The following is a 22,667-nucleotide window of genomic DNA, read 5'->3' as shown; positions in this document are numbered from 1 at the left end:
CAGACTCTAAAGTGCCACACTGGTGTCAGGTAGACTTATCACTACATGTACAGTCCTAGATGCTGGGAAATTGCAAGCGGTCTTGCTCCTACCTTGGAAGGGTTAGCAGTTCACTGTGGCAGATTGAAAATGGGGCATATTCTAAGCGAGGCACGCTCAGGATTCAGCCTATCAAACGTGAGTGTGATTATGGCATGGTTGAAGTGGCACACTCTCAACTCACTGAGGGGGCGCTGTCATAATGAGCCCTGGGGATAGGAATGATGCCTCTTTCAGCTTGTATCCCCAGCACATGGCATGGCGCTTGACACACAGCAGGTGCTCAGCAGGCACAGTTAAATTAAACAAACTAGACGAATGAAATCTGATCGAAGATCCAGAGGTGAAAATTAACTTTCTTCCCAGACTCACGAGTGGAGAGCCTGCTCATTCAACTCCCATAGAAATGTTAACTTGGCAGCTCAGCAGAGTCTCAAAGATTTGGGATTTTAATCCTGACCACTCTGTTGCCTTTCTCTCCAATTTGGCCCAGCTCCATGCCAGAACAAGTCTGATATTTAAGCCTAAGCAAATAACGAACTAGAGAAAGCAACTGTGACAACACAATTCCTAATAGATGTAACAGTGAGGCAGAAAGGGGAGCAGAGTGGCTTTAAGCTGTGGAAGAAAAAGAAAAAGTGATTGCGAGAAATCCTGGGAAACTGTCAAACCCACAGTTTCTACGGGCACCAGAGTCCTCCTTGTGAAAATAATGACAAGTGACACCCGAGCTGCCTCTTTATGGCTTTCTATACAAAAGGCGTTTGTGCCTCTGAGCACAAAGGTTGGAAACACAGAGCTGGCAGTGCCAAGGAAGGCAGGTTAGGATGTCATGGAAGGCCAGCCTGGAGGCCAAGTCCAGAAGCAAGAGGGCTCTGGGGTGTAGCTTCTTAGAATGATTCAGGGTGGGGTTGTGCCCATCCAGTTTCTTGAAGGGGGTCATCTCTACCTCACAAAGACACCCTGGGGTTTGAAAACTTCATGCCACCCCTAAAGTACCCTCTGAATGGACCAGGAAGTGTTTCAGATGAGTTGATCCTGGAACAGTCCTCTGGACCCCCAGGACAAGATCAGCCTTTATCCAACTCATGTTCTCTTTCCAAACTGAACTTGGGTGAGTCATGGCATGAGATGAGGTGGGGGGTGGGGGTGGGAGGAGAGGTGAAAGGGCTATTCATGTCTGATAAAGCATTTATCTCTTGTTCAGCCCTTGGTTAGACTCCAGAAAAAGCTACCCAGGATGGACAGTCTCTGCCAAGGCCATGCCCCATGTTCAGCATCTCTGAGACACAGGAAAATCGAAACAAAAAGCAGAAAAGCAGAGAGAAAACAAACTCCTATTCTCTCCTTGGAATGTAATGATTCTACAGCATTTGTAGCCTAGGGGTGGACAGTTCTCTATTGAGTAAACCATATGCTTCACGTATGAATGTAATCTAGATTCATATTTAGAGCAAAGCTATCACTCAGCTTGAAATCATTTCAATAAATTCATTTGGTCAGGGCACAAGTATCATCAAGAGGATGATTTATCCTTTCTTACTCACAGAGAGCCTAAAACACCTTCTACCCTACGAGACAGGTCCTATTATCCTCCCTCATTTTAATGAACTGAGGTTTAGTGAGATTAAGTAATACGACTAGCGGATTTGAATTAGGAACCATGGGATTCAAGAGCACACTCTCCTAAGAACTCTACAGCACAGCTGTTGAAGCCTAAGAAACTTGACTTACACATTTTCCGAATGTGGAAACTGAGACTCAGGGATTGCCCAAGTTGACAACTGAGGTACATGCATTCAACCATATCTTTCTCACTCCTGAACCTATACTCTTTCCATGGCATGCGGCTGCATTACCAAGCTTCAAGATAGAAATAAGGACTTCTTAAGCTGCCTTATTTTTTTGGTAACATCTTTATTGGAGTATAATTGCTTTACAATGGTGTGTTAGTTTCTGCTTTATAACAAAGTGAATCAGCTATACATATATCCCCATATCTCCTCCCTTTTGAGTCTTCCTCCCTCCCACCCTCCCTATCCCACCCCTCTAGGTGGTCACAAAGCACTGAGCTGATCTCCCTGTGCTATGCGGCTGCTTCCCACTAGCTATCTATTTTACATTTGGTAGTGTGTATATGTCCATGCCACTCTCTCACTTTGCGCCAGCTTGCCCTTACAGCAGCCAATAGAATTTGAATAGGCATATGCAAATTAAGCACTCCTGTTATGTAAATACCCTCTTTTGCTTTTCTTAACAGTTTCATACACAGCTGGCTGTTGCCCTTGAGGAAATCCTGGTTAAGAGCAGTACTATAAACTGAATGCTTTTTTCTCATCTCCGCAAATTTCAAATATTCACCCACGACAAGGGTGTGTGTACGGGTTCTGGGGATTAACGCTCTTTCCTAAGACAGACTTTAGTGGTCTTTTTTTTCAGATGGTCAGAAAAAAAAATCATCTGGCAACTTCTCTCCCATCTCTCTTTCTAATAACTTCAGAGCCATTGTAAGCTGCCTGGTATGTGAAGAGTGAATGGCTTCTATCACAGGGAGACATGACCTTGGCAAACAAATTGGAAAGGCAGATTAAAAAACAGGCAGATACTTTCTCATTTCCACCACTAAGCTCACTCCAAATAGTAGATTTTCACCCTGAAGCCATAGTCCTTGGAAGTGGTAGCAAACATTAAGTCTGGGTCAATAACTCCCTATAAACATCAATAGAGGCATTCCTTCAGTCAAGAAAAATTTTGCACTATCACCATTGGGTAGTATATCTTTTCTGTACATCATTAAGCAGAAAGGAGTTAATTGTGAGGAAAAGAGGAGGAGGGAGCCCTGCAGAGAAAATGAGATATGTTTCATGTAGCTATATGTCTCCATCCCAGTAAAATATTATTAACATAGAACTAGGTTCCATCATGGAGGAGATAGTTTCTTCTCATCTCTGGTGTGATTAATGTGGCTGCCCACATGAGGGCTGTTATGGGCTGAATTATGTCCCTCCGAAAAAGGTATGTTCAAGTCCTAACACAACTTTGAAGTACCTCAGAATGTTCCCTATTTGGACATAGAGTCATTGCAGGTGTAATTAGTCAAGATAAGATTATACTTGGTTAGGGTCGGCCCTTATTTCAATATGACTGATGTCCTTATAAAAAGATATGAAGAGACACACAGGGAGAATGCCATGTGATGATAACGGCAGGTATTGGAATCAGGCAGCTGCAAGCCCCAAAATGCAGAAGATGCCAGCCAAGGACCAGAAGCTAGGAAGAGGCAAGAAAGGATTCTCCTAAAGGTTTCAGAGGGAACATGAACTTACCCACAACTTGATTTCAGAATCCTAGCCTCCAGAACTGTGAAGACTATACATTTCTGTTTTAAGCCGCCCAGTTCATGGTACTTTGTTATGGTAGCTCGAGGAAATAATACAAGGGTCTTTCAAAGGCAATGAATTTAGCCCAACAGTACTGTGGATTCTAGAGGCTATAGCTCTCATTTTAATGACAAATGCCCAATATATATTATAGCCACGATGGAAGCCTTGAAGCAGTGTAACAGGGAAGAGCCAAATCTGACTACTTGTTGGAACTGTTTCTTTTACTTTAACCCTTGCTTCCCACTGCTTTTGTTCACTAAAAGGATACTGTCTATACGTAAAGGCCTGCCATGGGGGAACCCTGTCTCTCTGCCTGAATGTTAAACCAAAGTGCCTTTGTTCAGGGAAACATCCGGACCCTGTCCACCCCGTGGATGGCTGCAAGAAAGAAGAAATTAACACATCCCCTCCCTGAGGCTGGCCATTCCAGGGGATATTTACAAAACTTATGGCCTTTTTACTTTACTTCCTCATCTCTTCCCCCTCTGTACTATAAAAGAAACTGGCATCCAAAGCCCGATAAGATGGTTATTTTGAGACTTCAGTCTGCCATCTTCTCAGTCTGCCGGCTTACCAAATAAAGTCATATTCCTTGCCTCAACACCTCGTCTACGATTTATTGGCCTGTTGTGCGGCGAGCAAAGTGAGCTTGGACTCGGTAACATGAGCATTGTAAAAGGAGGAAGGTTATACAGAGCTGGGTCATCCCCGAGCTTCAACCAGAAATACCCTCTCTCCTTACCTCAACCTTGTCTCCCTCCAAGGACCACAAGAAAACACAGTTCCACGTGAGTTAGTCCCTCTATTTATTTTCCTAGATCACAATATATCCCAGTTGAAATTCTAAAACTATCAATTCTAGGCTACCTACCAGTTGTCTTTACTCCTGTTCATAATGTTTAACCTTTGCGCTGTCGGTAACAAGCTCTACAAAGGGCTAGGCAGCCCCATCCTGGCTTTTAAGATCATTTTGCCTGTGTTTGTTAGTGATCATACCAGGCTTTATTAGAAATTTCAAGGAGGAAGAAGGAGGAGAGATTTATACTGTAGAAATGTAGGGCTTCCCTGGTGGCGCAATGGTTGAGAATCTGCCTGCCAATGCAGGGGACACGGGTTCAAGCCCTGGTCCGGGAAGATCCCACATGCGGAGCAAAAGCCCATGTGCCACAACTACTGAGCCTGCGCTCTAGAGCCCACGAGCCACAACTACTGAGCCCGCGTGCCACAACTACTGAAGACTGCATGCCTAGAGCCCGTGCTCCACAACAAGAGAAGCCACCGCAATAAGAAGCCTGCGCACTGCAACGAAGAGTAGCCCCCGCTCTCCGCAACTAAAGAAAGCCCGCGCACGGCAACGAAGACCCAATGCAGCCAAAAATAAATAAATAAAGTTTAAAAAAAAAAAAAAAGAAATGTAAAGACTCCTAACTGGAATAGTAAATGCCACCAAGGCATTTCACTGACCTTACCTGTTACTAGTCCCTCTGAGATTCTGAAGCAACGTGAAAAACCCTCCAGTTGACAAGTAGCAAGAAGCCCAGAAGAGATGTAAAGCATATGGGGCCAACACAGTCCTCAGATATCTGGAGAAAAATATGCTGTCCTCGTTTTCTTAGGTCAACGTCACAAGTTATGGGACCCACAAGAGAGATGAATGCTGCCCTGGTCTTCTGTAAATCTCTTTAAACTCTGAGATCCTAAGAGCAAATTTTGTTTTGTTTTGTTTTGCTTTTGTTTTGTTTTGTTTTGTTTTGACTGTTTCAGCTGGCTTTGATTGGAGTTCACATTTTAGCAAATTCAAATGCTGGGCCAGCTGGTCCCTCTAATTTGCAATTTTTCTAACTCTAAACTACCAACCCCATTCTTTGGAGTTTTCTGCTTCTTTTCAGCTGTAAAGGAAAAACCTCAGTCCAGTCTACCTCCCGTGTCTTTCTCTTTTACTTGCACACAGAACACTTCACTTCTGACACCTCTGGTCACCAAATATGTGGAGGTTTTCCCCACACCAAACATTCTTCATGACACCAGCTGGGTGTCCTACAATTTAACTCAATTCTAACACTACCTACCTGGAGATATTGTAAGATCCCACAGGTTAAGGGCTCAGTCCCACAAGACTGCTCTTCACTTGAGACGCCAATCGCAAGTGACAGATTTCCAGGTTGCCCACAACTTCTGTCCAACTTGGCTACAAATCAGAGGTTCCCATAACACCCTTCTTGGGATTGATTAATTTGCTACAGTGGCTCACAGAAATCAGGGAAACACTTACTTAAGTTTATCAGTTTGTTAAGGAATATGATAAAGAATACAGATGAACAGTCAGATGAAGAGGTGCACAGGGAAAGGTCTGGGAGAGTCCTGCGCACAGCAGCTTCTGTCTCCGTGGAGTTGGGGATGTATTTGCCACCCCGGAAGCTCTCCAAAGTCCACAGTCTGGGGATTTTTATGGAGGCGTTGTCACAGAGGCACGGTCCATCATTAACTCCATTTTCAGGCTTTCTCCCTTCTCAAGAGAATGGGGGGTAGGGCTGAAAATTCCAAGCTTCCAATCATAGCTTTGTTTTTCTGGTAACCAGCCTTCATCCATGAGCCCAGCAAGAGTCACCTCATTAGAACAAAAGACACTCTTATCACCCAGGAAATTACAAAGGTTTCAGGAGCCCTATGTCAAGAACTGGGGTCAAAGACCAAATATTAGAACAAAAGATTCTCCTGGTGTTCTTATCACTTAGGCAATTACAAGGGTTTTAGGAGTTCTGTGCCAGGAACCAGAGCCAGGGACCAATATATTTTCTATTATCTCACATTAGCTAAAGTCATTTCTTGGCAAGGTCTCCCTGATATCATTCACCCCAGAAGTGAAGTGTTTAACACTGACCCACACATTTTATGGCATCATCAAAGCCATCCTTCATACTCCATTGACCTCAGCTTTCATTTAAAGTGAGTTCAGTTAGATAAATATTCCAAAGCTTAGACTCATATAGAGAGATGAGACATTAAGTTATTTTTTATTTGGAAAGCTTTTTATTAATAGGACACAGCCCTCTTTTCATTTCCCTAAACTGTTACTGTTTGCATTCCTTAAGGCCCCTCATTTGTCCTTAAAGTGGGGTATTTTTTATGATAGCTTTTATATTAATGTTTACACTATTGATTAATCAATTCAACTATGTGCCAGATACTGTTCTAGATGATATGGATATAGTAGTGAATAAAGCAGAGAAGTCCCTGGGGTTTACAGAATTTATAAGCCAAGACAAATTGTTATAAATTGTTAAATCTAATACAATGGTAAACCACCATCTTGGCTATACTTTAGAATCCCCTGGAAAGCGTTAAAAAATTCCAATGCCAGGACTTCTGGTACCAGATATTATACAGTAGCTTAAATTAGAGTAATCCTTCCATAAAAAATAACTTTAAAAGCTAAACAAAGTACACAAAACAACTATGTGAAGTCATTGGAGAGCAACCAACTCTGGTAGGACTTAAGGGACTATGATTCCTGAGAGAAGGGAAGCACAGTTTCATAGTCACACTGGCTTTTTTCCCTTGAAAGGCAATCTCAGAGTGGTGAGGACTGCAGAAGCAAACCTAAAAGTCTTGTGCAATTTCCCCTCAAAGTATTGGATAACTGCTAAGCTGTGTATGTACGGGGCAAGAGTCCAAGAAACTCAGTAAAAAGCAACAGATGGAGGTTAAATTGCTGACAGAGACTTGAGCAGTCACATGGTGCTGGACAGATGGATGTTGGAGCTCCTCACCAAGGTGCTGAGCCCTAGGTAAACACCTTAGAGTTTCATAAACCACAGAAGGGCTAACTTAGGAGTAAGGGGTATATACAGAGGTGAGGGCTAAACTGAAATAGACCAGTCCTAACAAAGTCTAAAACCAGCCCTTGACAGGATTGCTCTGATCGTCTGGCTCTGTATATGTTGGGCAGAAGATATGTTAACCCTCTCTGGAAGAGGATGACACCATCCAGAGACTATAATTTTTAATATAGAATGTCTGACACTTAATAAAGCAAAGAAAAGCAAATTATTAAAAATCAAAAGAAAATAAAAACATACTGAGTATTTTCACTGCCCTAAAAATCCTCTGTGCTCTGCCTATTCATCCCTCCCTCTCTCCTCTGAAACCCCTGTCAACCACTGATGTTTTTACTGTCTCCACAGTTTTGCCTTTTCCAGAATGGCATATATACTTGGAGTCATACAATATGTTGCCCACATTTGTCCAAACCCATTAAATGTACAACACCAAGAGTGAACAGTAATGTCAACTATGGACTTTGGGTGATTATGATGTGTCAATGTACGTTCATCAACTGTAATGAGAGTACCGTTCTGGTGGGGGATGTTGATGATGAGATGGCTGTGCATGTTGGGTGGGGCAGGGCATATATGGAAAATCTCTGCACCTTCCCTTCGATTCTGCTGTGATCCTTAAGCTGCTTTATAAAAATAAAGTCTCAATTTAAAATAAATTCAAAATTAAAAAAAAAGAAAAAATTAAAACATACCTACAGGTGGTTCAGTTACTTTAAAGTACCTATCTAATATCTCTAACATCTATGATTAATGTGTTCAAGAAATAAAAGATACAGAAGAATCAAATAGAAATTCTAGAACTGAAAGATACTCTAAGTGAAATTAAAAATTAAGAACATGGATTTAATGCCAGTTATACACAAGTGAACGGAGTATTAATGAACTGAAAGATGGAGCAGTATAAAACATCAAGACTAAAATTCAGAAAAACAACCGAATGACATCAACATTTTGGGGAGTGGGACACAGGCATCACTATGTACTTTCAGGCCTCAATTGTGAATCCATTGTGCAGCCTGTTGAGAATCCCTGCACAAGAGCTTAAACAGGAGGGGTGATATGCTTTGGACTTATGTTTTTAAATGACCAGAGATCCCGTGAGGAAAATGAATTGAAAGAGATAGTGCAGAAGCAGGGACATCACGTAGGGTGATTTCACCCTCAATTGATGTAGCAGCTTTCTAGTGGTAGAGGGCATATCTCAGGGCATACTTCATGGTACAAAATAAGATCCAAGGTAAACAAGAGTGACATAATATAGAACTTCCTGATGGGTCAATGGAAGGTGGGGATGAAAGAAGAGGACAACTTATAAAACTAAGTGATTCTCATCCAGGGGCAATTTTGCCTCGCAGGGACATAGGGCAAAATCTGTAAACTTGTTGATAAATCTCTACAGTGCATCAGACAGCCCTGACAACATAAATCCAAAATGTCAACAGGGCTGCTGTGGAGAAACCCTGGTTTAACTTCTTAAAAAGGTATGCCTTGCCCTCATAAACTAGCTCTTCCCTTTTGTGTGTCTGTGTTTTCAACTAACTGTAAAATTCTAGAGAGCAGAGACCATATCTTTTACTTTTTTATCTTCACCTGCTGTACCTCATACATTAAAAAAAAAATAGGCTTTGTTTTTTAGAGTAGTTTTATGATTACAGAAAAATTGAGTGAAAGTACAGAGTTCCCATATACCTCCTCTTCCCTGCACATAAAGTTTCTCTTGTCATTAACAACTTGTATTAGTGATACATTTGTTACAACTGATAAACTAATATTACCACATTATTATTAACTGAAGTCCATAGTTGTATTACATTTTTATACAAATAATACTTCTCAATAAATTAATCAGTTACTGACTAATCTAATCATTTGTCAAGGAACATGACAATAAAAAAAAAGAGGAAGAAGGGAACTATCAATTATTGAGCACCTATTCGATACCAAGCACTATGTAAGTCCATATAGGTATATAAAACTCATATGTATCTATATGTAATATTATTATATAGAACCATGTCAATAACTGTGAGTTGGGTATTATAATCTCAGTTTTAAAGATGAGAAAATTTAGGCTCAGGAATTTTACATTATTTGCACAAAGTCACACAGCCTAGTAAGTGGAGAAGTTGGAACAAAACTTCTCCCATATTCAGGGCCCATATTCCTACAATTACAACAAATACCCTTTTCCCCTCCTGGTTTTTTTTTTTTTTTTTCACATTTCCTGTTTTAAACTGTCTTCCCCTGCTTCTGGTGTACAGCCCCAAGGAGTGAGTAGTCCCACAAGTCCTTTTCCAGCCTCAACTCTCAACTCCACCACTGGAGGTCCATGTGGTTCCAGTCTGTGCCAAGTGGCTACTCCACCCCCTGATACTTTTAAGCCAGGCTAACACACCCACACGATCCGTAAACTCAAGTTGCAAATGCTAGCAGATGTTCAACAGTCTCTGGGCTCCCACTCTCACCTCCCTTTTGATGCCGCCTAATTGAGCTCACTCTCATCAGTCCAATTCTGAACTCTTGGCTCTCTCTGTACTTGCCCTGCACCCCAGATTAGGGCTGTTACTGGCATTTCCATGGAGGCTTTCTCCTCTGGCTCTCTGGCGTTTTCTGGCTTAGTCTGAATTTTCTACCTTGGTATCTCTCCTTGTCTCGGATGTGTCAGGGAAAGACGCATTTTCTTCCTCTCAGACCTAAATCTGGTCTGGAATCTCAGTCCAGGGCAAGCTTTGACTCTCAGAATGTTATGGATGTTAAGGTTGGATGGAGCTGACTTAGATGAAGTGTGGACGGAGGCTCTAGACCAGAAATAGTTTGTAAACATTCTTTCTGCCCTCAGCCTCAGGAGCCTCAGGAGATGCTTGGAATTTAGAAACAGCCCACACCAGAGCACCAGAGCTCCAGTGTGAACAACCTGCCGGGGCAGCCCCATATTCCCACCCACCTCATTCACTTCTTTGTTTTTGTATGTATTTTTCTTCTCCCTGTAAATTATAAATTCCCATGGGAGTAAGAATCATTTTCAATCCTACCATAGTTTCCTTTTTGTAAAATTCCGAGATCTGTATAAATATGTTAAGCTTCTATAAGGCTCATTGTTCTCGTCTGCTTCTTTTGAATGATATTGAAAAAACCCCAATTCTTTGCCTCTACAGTGACATCACTTCACTGTAAATGGATTCGCCACCATCGTCAAAAGCACTATTGAGGGCTTCCCTGGTGGCGCAGTGGTTGAGAATCTGCCTGCCTATGCAGGGGACACGAGTTCAATCCCTGGTCTGGGAAGATCCCACATGCCGTGGAGCAACTAGGCCCGTGAGCCACAACTACTGAGCCTGCGCGTCTGGAGCCTGTGCTCTGCAACAAGAGAGGCCGCGATAGTGAGAGGCCCGCGCACCGCGATGAAGAGTGGCCCCCGCTTGCCACAACTAGAGAAAGCCCTCGCACAGAAACGAAGACCCAACACAGCAAAAATAAAAAAAAATTTAAAAAAAGCACTATTGAATACACTACAGCAACTTCAGCATAGGGTCCCAGGGATGGATCTTGTTTTCCTTCCCCTTCCTAAGCTTCTCTCTTGTCCTTTTAGTAAACGCTGGGAGAACTGAAATTTATCTAACAAAAATTCTTCTCATCAATTATAGCTATTGCTTTGGTGTCATCTCAACAGAGCCAGCAGTCCTTTGGGTTCTCCTTCATTCCTTCTCTCCTTCCCTTTCTCTTCCCATGCCTACCCTTCCTCCAGCTTTCTTTCCCTTCCTACTTGTCCTGTAGTGCTGGTGATATTCCCTTATAGGGGATTGGTTTCAGGAGAATGGTGAAAAAACTGCAATGCTCAAGAGAATCTTGAATCTTAAGTTTCCATTTCTTCTAGACATTTTGCTTCTTCCTCTCCCGAGTCAGTCTGGTCATTTTGTGCTACTTCTGGCAGCTCATATGCTTGGGGGAAAAAATGCAATAGGAAGGAGGGAAAACAGAATTTTCTGTTTGTGAAATAGGATAAGGAGGCAAAATCTGGTTAGTTAAGCTGCTGAATAAAACACCAGATCTTGGATGGAACATGTTCTCTTTTAAAAAAAATATTGTTAAAAATACCAGACATAAAGTTTATAAAACATAATATATAATTTAAAAAATAACGTGCAACCACAAAGGGTATTTCTCTCCTTAAATAATGCTCAGGCTGAAAACTTTACAGTCATCCTTGACTCTTTTCTCACACCCACATCCAATCAATCAGCAATTCAGTTAACTCTACTGTCAAAAGCAGAGAAACGGACCCCTTTTCTCTACCTCAGCTGTGCCGTCAAGATTCAAGCCTCTATCACCTCTCGCCTGATTATTCCAAGAGAAGATCTCCTTGCTTCACCCTTGGCACTCTCTACAATCTACTCTTAACACTACAGCCAGAATGATTCTTTTAGATGACTAAGTCAGAGCCTGCTATTCTTCAGTTCAAAAACCTGCAATGGCCTCCCATGAGACCTAGCACGGGAGTTAGCAAACCACAGCCTATAAATCAAATCCAGTCACCATCTATTTTTGTAAAGTTTTACCGGAATACAAAAACAACCATGTCCACTCATTACATATTGTCTATGCTACTTTCATGTTACGACAGCAGAGTTGAGTGTTTGCAACTGAGACCCTATGGCCCATAAAGCTTAAAATATTTACTATCTGGTCCTTTACAGAAGAAGTTTGCCAATCTCTGACCTAGCATCTTAATAAAGCCCTATAAAGCCCTGCTGACACGTCTCTGACCATATTGCCTGTTCTGTTTCAGCTCCAGTGCCCTCCCCATGTCTTCCTGAAGACATCAGACATATTGCCATAGTAAGTCCATTGCACTGGCTAGTCCCTCTGCCTAAAATGTTACTCACCCAGAAAGCCATGTGGCTTACTCTCTCATGCCCTTCAAATCTTGGCTCAAATGTCACCTCAATGAAGCCTCATCTCATTTAATTCTGCAAACCATACGCTCACTCTGCTCTGTCTTAAACTCCCTCACCTTCTTATTTTTTCCATAGAACTTATCACCTTCTAAAACAATAATAATTTAATAATTTATTTCATTCTTTTGTCTTTTCTTGTAGAATATGTTCTCCATAAAGGGCTCTTGTACTCCTACGCGCTTATAGCAGTACCTAGCACATAGCAGGCATTTAGGAAATACTGGTTTAATGAAATGATACTGAAGTAATATAGAACATTACCATGTCTTTAAATCCCTCTTTGTGTCCTTCTATAATCATACCCCTAACCCACCCTCCTCCCATGTAAATACTCTCTGGATAATTTCTTTTCTTTTTAATGGACCGAGTTATTTACTAAGGTTCCTTGTAAGAAGTTTAGAACACTACTTTGTGACGATAAATTTCATTTGTGAGAGCAAACGCAGAGCGGAGGTAGCCCTGGAGCTGAGGAACAGCTTTGATTCTTCACAGAATTTGTGAGTACACAGCTTTCTGATCAACCTTGCGCTGCTCTGTAATCTTGTATTTCTCTCTCTCTGTGTCGAAGATCTCACCATCCTGGTGCCTGGGCTTACGCAGCTTCTTCTTCTTGAAGCAAGTGTCAGTGAGATGTTCTGGGATTTTCACACCACTGATAATCAATTTTGGTGGATGGGGCAATGACAAATTTCTGGTGTGCTCTCCGCAGAGGAACTTGATTGAGGGACAGAGGCCCAGTCACAAGTAGCAAGCCACTGCTCAGCTGCTTCAGGAAAATGACCCTCTTGCCTCTGTGGCGCCCAGTGAGGATGATCAGAACAGTCCCAGGAGTGATGCTAGCGAGCAGTTTTCGCACATGCTTACTGAAGGGTTTTCTGCAGTGACTCAACAGCTTTCGAGGCACATCTTCAGTAGGATAATACCTAGGCATTATTTCTTAATCTTTTTTTTTTTTTTTTTGCTTTTCTTTATAGTTGGATCGAGGTTTATATATCCCTACAAAATATATTCTGTAAGGTCAGCTTTTTAACTTTATATAAATTGATAAATACTTGTATGTCTCCTTCTGAGACTTCCTTTTTTCTCCCTCAACATTATTTATAACATTCATCCATATTGATGCAAATAGTTATAAGGCACTAATTTTCACTGCTGGATGGTATTCCAGTGTATGAATACACTCCAATTCATCCATCTTTTCTACAGCACATGTATATTTAGGTTGTTTCAGTTTTCCCCCATAAACTACACTGGCAGAACATTCTCATATACACCTTCTACACAGATGTAAGATTTTTCATAGGGTTCACACTTAGGAATGGAATCACTGGGTAGCAGGGATGTGCATGTTCAACTTTACTGGCTAATGCCAAATTGTTTTCCACAGAATTACACAAATTTATACTTCTACTAGCAGTATAAAAGAGGTCTATAGCTCCACATCCTCAGTAACACTTGGATTTGTCGGGCTTAGTTAGTGGTGGTGTACAATGGTAACTCATTGTGTTTTAATTTGTATTTCTCTGGTCCCTAAGAAATTGAGAATCTTTTCATATGTTTATGAGCCATGTGTTATCCCTTTTCTGTGAAATACCTGTTTATTATTTTTCCTATTGGGTTGTTTTTCTTTTCCTTACTGAGTCATATGAGCTTTTTCTCAAAAAGCGTTAATTTTCTCAAAGCATTGTATTTGAGGCCAATTCCACTACACAACTTCACGGCACCTAAGGGCAAAACTGTCTTGAAGTTTAACACTACCAATAATGTATAAAGATGATCCTGTCTCACCAAGAAAAATTTACACAACATTTGTTGACTAATTAAATGAAAGAATAAATAAATACTCAGTAGGGTCTGTTAAAAGGGCGGTCCTGGTTTAAGTTAGGCAAATAAATAACATATTTTAATTAAATACAGGTAAAATGAAAATAAGGGTGTGTACATAAATTTCTCTGTGGAATTGATCATTTTCTAAAGATGTCCAATAAATGAGGTTGAGTTTCCATACAACAATTGACCTCATAAGCATAATTAGCTAAAGTGTAGTACATGCTACATATACTAATCTTTAGCTTACCTTTTTCATTACATTAGAAAGACTTTTTTCTTTTATAGTTCTGGACAGAAAAAATGACGAAAATTGGCATTAATAAGTAATTTGTGAAGTAATACCCAAACTACATTTTTGGTAATTCTGATGTTCAACAATTCCAATAAAAATCTTTTTAAAAAATTTTTAAAAAAACAAAAAAAGGTCAAGCAATAATTTTAATAAGAAATTTTTAAAAATCTGATAAATAATATACTAGGATGTAATATATAGTACAGAGACTATAACCAATATTTTATAATAATTTTAAATGGAGTATAATCTATGAAAATATCGAATTGCTATATTTTATACATGAAACTAATATAATATTGTAAACCAACTCTACTTCAATAAAAAAAGAATTAAAACAAATCTGAAAGTGACTTTTGAACTCATGACTTCAGAGCATATTAGTATTATTTAAAGAAAATTATCTTAACTAAGAATAGAAAGATGACTTTCCAGTTTGAAAGGGCCCGCTAACAATAAATGAAAATAGACCTACATTAAAACACGTAATTGTGACATTTTAAGACATCAGAGTTAAACAGAACATGTTTAAAGTTTACAGTGATTAAAAAAAAATACATAAAACAAAAACAACCCAGTTCACCTAGAAAGTACTGACAATCAGAAAAGCACCCAATTATAAAAGCAATGGAGTAATGCTTTAAAATTGGGAGAAAAAAATATTTCTGACCTGTATTGGTAATTCTATACCAAATCAAACTATCAATCAAATGTAAGGGTGGAATAAAGACATTTTCAGGTATGCAATACCCCAAAACAAAAGCCATTCTTCCCCTTTTAGAAAACATTACTGGACAATGTGCTTCTACAAAATGAGGGAGTAAAACAAGTAGGAAGAACACATGGAATCCAGGAAATAGAGAACCCATCACCATAGTGACGGTAAGGGTATCCCAGGAAGACGGTGAAAGGAGATTAAGATCCCAGGAATTTGGTTACATAGCAGGCCTGGAGAGCAACTAGCCCAATTTGGAACACAAGGATGCAGGACTTCAAGAGAAATGTCTTCCACAAACTGAGAGATTGCCAGATGTGTTCAAAGGTAGTGAAAGGACACATACTTTTTATAAGCATTTTGGGATGAACTAGTGCTACTAGGAGGAAAACTAAGCAAACAGGAAAGCAATGAAATTATTACCTTTAGGGAAACAAAAAATTTGTGTAAGGAAGGAAATGCAATTGTATGTAATCATATTCATTATCTGACTTAACTGTGAATAACAATGTAAAATTTGAATATCTAACCAACATTTATGATCTATATAAGAAGGATGGAAGAGGAGTGGGGTGTGTGTGTGTCTGTGTGTCTGTGTGTGTCTGAGTGTGTGTGTGTATCTATGAAAGGAGTGTTAAATCCTTTTTTCCCACAGTGGGAAATCAATGAATAATGATTAAAATTATACAAATAACCAAGAATTGTAGTGTAAGGATGTTATTTAGATACGTAGAGGTAAAATCCCAAATAAACAGTGAAGAATGCTAAAAGTGGCTGACTGAAATTCAGAGTGGAGGATGCAGAGGGGATGAACATTTCCATTTTATGATTCATAGTTACTAGTTTTTTAAACTTACATGTTCATCTTACATAAAAATAAAAATTTATTCAATATATAAACAAGTAAAATAAAAGAAATATTATGTTATCACCAGTATATATCTCCTTTTAACAGGGGAGTTTCTGGGGCCTGGAAAAAGAAAAGTCCAGGCTTGGAGATAAGATCAGCAGGCAGTGTAAGAGGCTTTTCTCAAGGTTAAACTATTTACTAGAGACACACACACACACTGCTCAGACCCAATGTGCTGACTCTAGCCCATTTTAGTTTACACTAAAGTTTTCAGAGTATGATTAAATATTCATCTGTAGAATTTTACTCCTTCTTGATGACACTATATAAACATTAGTGAAAATGGGAATACAGTCTCAGAATTAATATTCCTTGAATACCTACTATATGACATCCACTTAACATACCTTACCCAGTTTTATTTTCACAATAATCTCATGAAGTGGTAGTCATCCCCATTTTACAAATGAGGAAATTGAGGCTTAAGGATAGACTACCTTGCTCAAGGTCACACAGGTAACAAGTTTGGATCTGGGCTTGGAACTCAGATTTGCCTGACTCCAAAGTTTAAGTCCTCTCAGCTTCTCTTCCTTACATGACTATAAGGGGGCACAATGGAGGTGGTAACAATCGAGGATCAGGTCTTTTACATCGCAAATATGTCCAGTGCGGGGTGTGGCACCATCTGGCCTAGGCTTGTGGGTAGATGGTGAGGGTGCCTTGCCCCTGCCTCTTGTGTAGCTCTACAATAGGATTTATCACATCTATCACAGTTAATCATTTGCACATCTGTCTCTCCAGACTGAAGAGCTTCACCACGACAGGTAGTGAGTACCACCCATCTGTGCAGGCTCTGCACCTTCCATAGAGTCAATGCTCAAGAATTGTGTAGTGAACAAACCTGTTAGTTTCAGGCTAAGACATTAAGAGTATTTCATGTTCTTTCTGGACAAACTTGGCTGTATCTAATTCCCCATCCTTAGTAAGTCCTGATGGTTGATGGTTTAATTAGAAAGCATTAGAGGGGCACTATTAATCAAAATCAATGTTTATAAATCTTTTATCTGAAGTAGTCATTTTATAATTTAGTGCATAGTAATCAGCTTCTTTCATTTTTGCCTGAAGTCAGTAGTTTCATAGACCTTCCAATCTGCTCGACCTTCTCAATTTTGAATCACCCAAAGCTAAAAGCTGGAGTGCAATGTTGATCCCACCCTGCCCTTTCCCTCCACATCTATTCAAGCTTGAAGGCTTACTAATTCCACTTCTTTAACCATCCCTTCTCTCCATTCCCTCAGCCTTAGCTTAGACACGCATATTTCTCTGGGATCAATGCTGTGTCTTTATGCAATCTCCCTTTCCCCAGGTTATCCCCACTCTAAATGAGGGAGAAGTGTAATGGGAGACTGAAGGAGAGCACTTAGTTCTGACTAGAGGCGACTCATGTGAGAGAACCCAGCATAACATGTGGCACGTAATGATTCCCAAAACATATTTGACGATGTTTGTTTGTTTGTTTTGTTGGGGGTTGGATCAAGGAGTTAGTCTGGAGGAGGTGAATTTTAAGCAGCCCTTGAAAGAGAAAATTCCTTTGCTTAGATTTATTTTATACGCTGTGATAAAACAGGTGCCATTTACCAAAGGTTAAATTTTGCTTCTTTGCAAAATGAAATCTGTAACCCCTCACCGAATTAAACTGCCATGACCAATACATTTTATCACGTGTAACAAGTATGCTGTATTTTTCTCTGAAACAAACTTTTTCTCATGCGTAACAGTCATAAACCAGGAAGCAGGGGTGTATTTCAGAAGAAAAGTGACACCCCACAATTCAAAGGAAGTGGCTTCTGTTTAAGGAAGTGAACAGTTAGGGGGAAAGTTTCCATGTGGGAGATTGCCACTTGTCCACGCTTCTTTCCTGTGAAACGTCAATTCTTCCTGAGTACAAATATTCTGTCCCTCCTTTAAAATAGCCCTCATGGTGTTCTCAGTAAGCCTGGGAGCCACAGATGGACACTGAAACCAAGACATCTTTCTAATTATAACAAAGGAAATGATAATTCGTTCTTTCTCCCTCATTCTCATTCACCTTCCCACCAAAAAATTATCATATAAAGGCTTCTGTATCTGGGAGGCTAAAAGAAGTATGTCTTTGTTTCAATTCATAAAAGGAGAGTGAGGAAGTTAAGAAAGGAAAGTTGAGGTTATGAGCCAGGGTTAGATAAAAGACAAAAATATGTGGTGCTGTGCTGTGGAGGGTATGGGTATTCCTAGGGCTTGGGGGTGTTCCTGAGCTGTGAGCTGTTAGCCAGGCTTGAACCCGGGCTAGGTTATCTCCTTCCTTCTGAATGTCTCTATACTGATATATATCTGGGGTCCCTGCGCGCTCAGAACACAAAGTTATCACCATCAGTAGAATTATACTAGTAGTAAGAGCTGTAGTAATAATTAACATTTACCGAGTGCCCACTCTGTGCCAGGCATGATGATCCTATGAAGTAAGTACAGTTATTATCTGCATTTTGCTGTGAGAAAACGGAAGCTCAGAAAGGATAAGTTACTTGCCCAGGGTCACTGAACAATCAGCAGCAGAGCCAGAAGTTGAATCTTCAGGATATCCATTCCCTGCTCCACATGTCCCTTGAATAAAGTGAGTGGACTTGCTGAAAGTTAAACTTGGAAGGAGAAGCTGCCGCTGTTCCTGAGGACTTGACTCTGACTTTGGAAGAATTCTCAGTTTGGATTTCAAAACAACACACCTGCCGCCATTCTACTGTCTTACACAAAAACAGGTCTCGTTGAATGGAGTAACACTCGTGCAGGTGGGGTGAGACTGAGTAGAAGTAGGCTCCAGAAGTAGTATCATATTGGAATTTCTAAGCACTTAACTGTATACTGCACAAGAGAGGGGTGTGACACTGGTCAGATCCTAACATGGTTTTGAGAATGAAAGTGGGCTAATGAGGTAGGAGAGTAGAGGGCAGATACAAAAGTCCAGGGCAGCAACGCTGAATGAAGAAACATATCTTTAAGTAATAGAGACAGTTTAACTTTAAAACAGCAGCTCTCCATTTTGGCCTCAAAAGGGAATCAGTTACAGCTCACGCACTTGGGGAGCTATAAAAATGAAGATGCCTGGATCCAGTGGTGTGCTGAAGACAGTGTGTGCTGGCTCACAGGCCGAATGTTAGCACTTCTTTCCAACTTCATGTTCCATGGCATTATGTTTGTGGCTTGAAATGATGGGAGTATTTACATCATGGAAACTGGCAAATACTACAAATCAGGGAGAGCTGTTTGCTAGCACTTACCAGCAGCCATTGCCTGGATCTACCCTCAAGGATTCTGATTTAATTGGCCTGGGGTACAGTCTGGGTATCAGGATTTTAAAAACTAAAACTATGTACAAACATACAACGAAGTACAACTGCTCTAGTCTAAAGCCCAGTACTCAAAGTACAGATTTCAGCACAGGCATCATCCGGGAACTTGTTAGAAATGCAGAACCCCTCCCACCCTACCACCCCTGGACTATTAAATCAGAATCTGTACTTTAACAGCATACGCGTATTAAGAGTATGAGAAGGTCTAGAACGTGTAACAGGCAGGTGCGATTATGGTCCACTGACCTAATCATACAAAAATGAAAAGAGAGAAGTAGAGTGCAGCAAGAAGGAGAGAAAGGCACACTGGTGAGTACAAAGAGGCACAGCCAGCCCACAGAAAAGATGCATTTGGCAGCTATCTGCAAGGCTGGGCTGAGATCCCATGTTTCATTTCTCTGTTCTTATTACCTACAAGTGTACCACTCATGTGACTTTTTACAATATTCTTTGTCAGTCCTCATCTTGGAAAAACTGTGAAAAGAGGCAAAATAAAAATACATAGCTTAATTAACCAGTACTACAATATATTTCATAGCAGCACCTTTTTAAAGCATTCCTACTAAGCTCAAAAAATCTGATAGGACTGAAGTCCCAAAAGATAAAGCTTCAAGGATAAGGCTGGGTATGCTGGTGATGAAAAATGACTTCACATTGTCTTCACATAGGTTCTAGAGCTCAGATGTTTTTAGCAAGTATCATTTCACACTCAATCAGTATTTCTTATTTGGTTTCAGACAGCTGGGCTCTGCTAATGTTGAGCTAATGAAAGCCTAACATGACAGAAGACCTCACTGTAACTTTCTGGGTCTCGCTCATAAGCAGTTTAGTATCAAGATCAAGAAGGTTTTCTTCAGTGAAAAGGTTTAGAAATGCTTCAACTTATATCCAATGAAATGTTGAAAACTCAATGTTAAAAAGAATGATAGAGGGCTTCCCTGGTGGCACAGTGGTTGAGAGTCCGCCTGTCGATGGAGGGGACATGGGTTCATGTCCCGGTCCGGGAAGATCCCACATGCCACGAAGCAGCTAGGCCCGTGAGCCATGGCCTCTGAGCCTGCGCGTCTGGAGCCTGTGCTCCACAGAGGGAGAGGCCACGATAGTGAGAGGCCCCCGTACCGCAAAACAAAACAAACAAACAAAAACAGAATGATAGAATCGTAAGTCTGGGAGAGACCTTAGAATTCCAACCAGAATCATCACTGAATCACCAAAAGGTTTTCCTCAAGGAACATGCAAATAATTTCCTGATTCTTTTGTCATCTTTCACAGGATGCCAGACAGGAAAGTCTTCATCATTTATTCACACAACAAACCTTTATTGAGGACGTGCTATGTGCAGGCACTGAACTGGATACGTGGAATCCAAAGACAAATGAGATATGTCTCACTTTTACTGTTCATGGATGATTTAAAGAACATACTGCCGCAACCATCTACTTCCTGAACTGCCTTAGTAGGCCCACCAAAACTCTCAAGACAGAATCAGAAGTCTGAAACTATTTCTTACTGGGAAAAGACTGTGTGATTGGACCAGAATTTCTAGTGGCTGCTTAGTTAAAGAATTGTATCATGTTAGTAGAAGAGAAAAAATATTTTCAACAAAGTGGAATGAATGAATACATGAAGATATAATGACTCTGGACTATTTCAACAGAAACATTTTTAATTGGTTGGCCAAGTGTGGCACTATTGACCTCTTAATCTGTATGTTGGCATTTTCTGATTGGAAAATATAATTCCACTTGCCTGACTTTTTTATCCTGAGACAAATTCTTCTTAGCATGAAACAGCTTACAGGACGACCAGAGGTATGTGATGGACAGGAATCCATATGTGCAAGTTCTATGTGCAAGTTCTTCTACCAGACAGGATTGGAGGCAAAAGAGTAGACCAACCAGCAAACAAGCAGGTTCTTATTTCCAACATGAAAAAATAAGTAACATTCTAGTTTGTCATTGTAGTCCTATCAGATGAGTGGCATTTAGAAGTCAGCAGCTTTCTACATGAACACATTGCAAATGCTGCATTGATCTGTGCCATCAGCTATTTGACTTGAGAACATGCCCTTAAAAGTTAAAAAGAGGGCTTCCCTTTCCCCAAAAAAAAAAAAAAAAAAAAAAAAAGTTAAAAACACATCAGTCCTCTAAGAGTTTTCTATTTGTTTGCTCTCTATAAAGTCCATAATTGTACTCTCCCTCTAGTGACCTCAACCACGTTTTTTAGGTCATTTAAGAAGTTAAAGTCTGAGATCCCTTTGTTAAAAATTGGAAAGTCAGCATTCTTAGGAAGACAAAAATGAGTGGGCCAACTAGCTCCGTCTTCTTATTTGCACAATTCAGTAATAAAAACAAAAGAAAAACACACATTTTTTTTTCATATGTAACCTCATATGAAAAAAGACTGTAGATTCCTAAGCTGTTGGCAACAAAATGTGAAACTGTCTGTGAGCCAGTCCACATGTACCTCGCCTGAATCATGTCAAATCATATTCTTCTCCCCTTGGAGCAGAGGCCCTAATTGGCCTGAAGTCTGGCTTGGCAAGCAGAGTGGACTTGTTGTAGACTCCAGCTGTCTGATAAGCAGATGACAAGATAAAACATTCCTTTCACTAGAGTCCTTCACTAACTAGCACAGGGTAGAAAGTCAAAGGCCCCATCGAACTGGGCTCTGTATCTGTGCAATCTTGATAAAAGGCAATAAGGAGAAATATTCTTCACTTTTAGCAAATCTGTGATGTAAACTTCTAATTCTTTTTGCTTACAACCACGATGAGTTATAGACACGTTTAATAATAAAGTATCTCAAAGTGCTTGAAACTTTCATCTAGAAATTGAGAACACTGATTTGTTTTTTCCTTAGAGGTATATACAGAAACAGTCAGAAATGAGATTAATTCACTGACAGTGAATTATTACCAAGCTGTTACTATTTTTTTACTAAGTTTTACATTCTGCAAGGCATGCTTGCATCCATTAACTCTCTTAATTTTCACAAACCTGTCAAGTCTGTGGCAGTGGGACATAGGTAATGGATTTGTTTGAACTCTGCTACGGAACTGACCAGATGAGTGACCTGGGACAAGACACTTAATTGGGCCAAAGGCTTTATCTTTATCTTTATCATGACATGTGGGTTAATAAAATTTACCTCACAGGAATGCTGTGAGGATTCAATGAGATAATCTTTGCTAAGCTACCTTGTGAGTATTAAATAAGACAATTACATAAAGCTCTCAGCACAGTGCCTGCCATATGGTTCATGCTCATTAAATGGTAATTCTTCTTCTTCTTAGACTGGGTAGGGTAGATGACTACATTCAGAAGGTTAAATGAATGCCCAAGGCACATAATCAGTTGTTCCAAGCACCAGGGACTAGAC

General features: G+C 40.3%; 1 pseudogene; it reads right to left on the bottom strand.

The window, feature by feature from the left end:
* Positions 1 to 12,612: 12,612 nt before the first annotated feature.
* On the bottom strand, positions 12,613 to 13,147 carry LOC112415087 (60S ribosomal protein L6 pseudogene; annotated as a pseudogene).
* Between the last annotated feature and the right edge of the window lie 9,520 nt (positions 13,148 to 22,667).

The sequence above is a fragment of the Neophocaena asiaeorientalis genome, unplaced genomic scaffold (genome assembly GCF_003031525.2).
Source record: "Neophocaena asiaeorientalis asiaeorientalis breed wild unplaced genomic scaffold, Neophocaena_asiaeorientalis_V1.1 scaffold546, whole genome shotgun sequence".
Lineage (NCBI taxonomy): Eukaryota > Metazoa > Chordata > Mammalia > Artiodactyla > Phocoenidae > Neophocaena > Neophocaena asiaeorientalis.
Note: the sequence above shows the minus strand (reverse complement) of the source record. Positions and strands in the feature narration are given on the sequence as shown.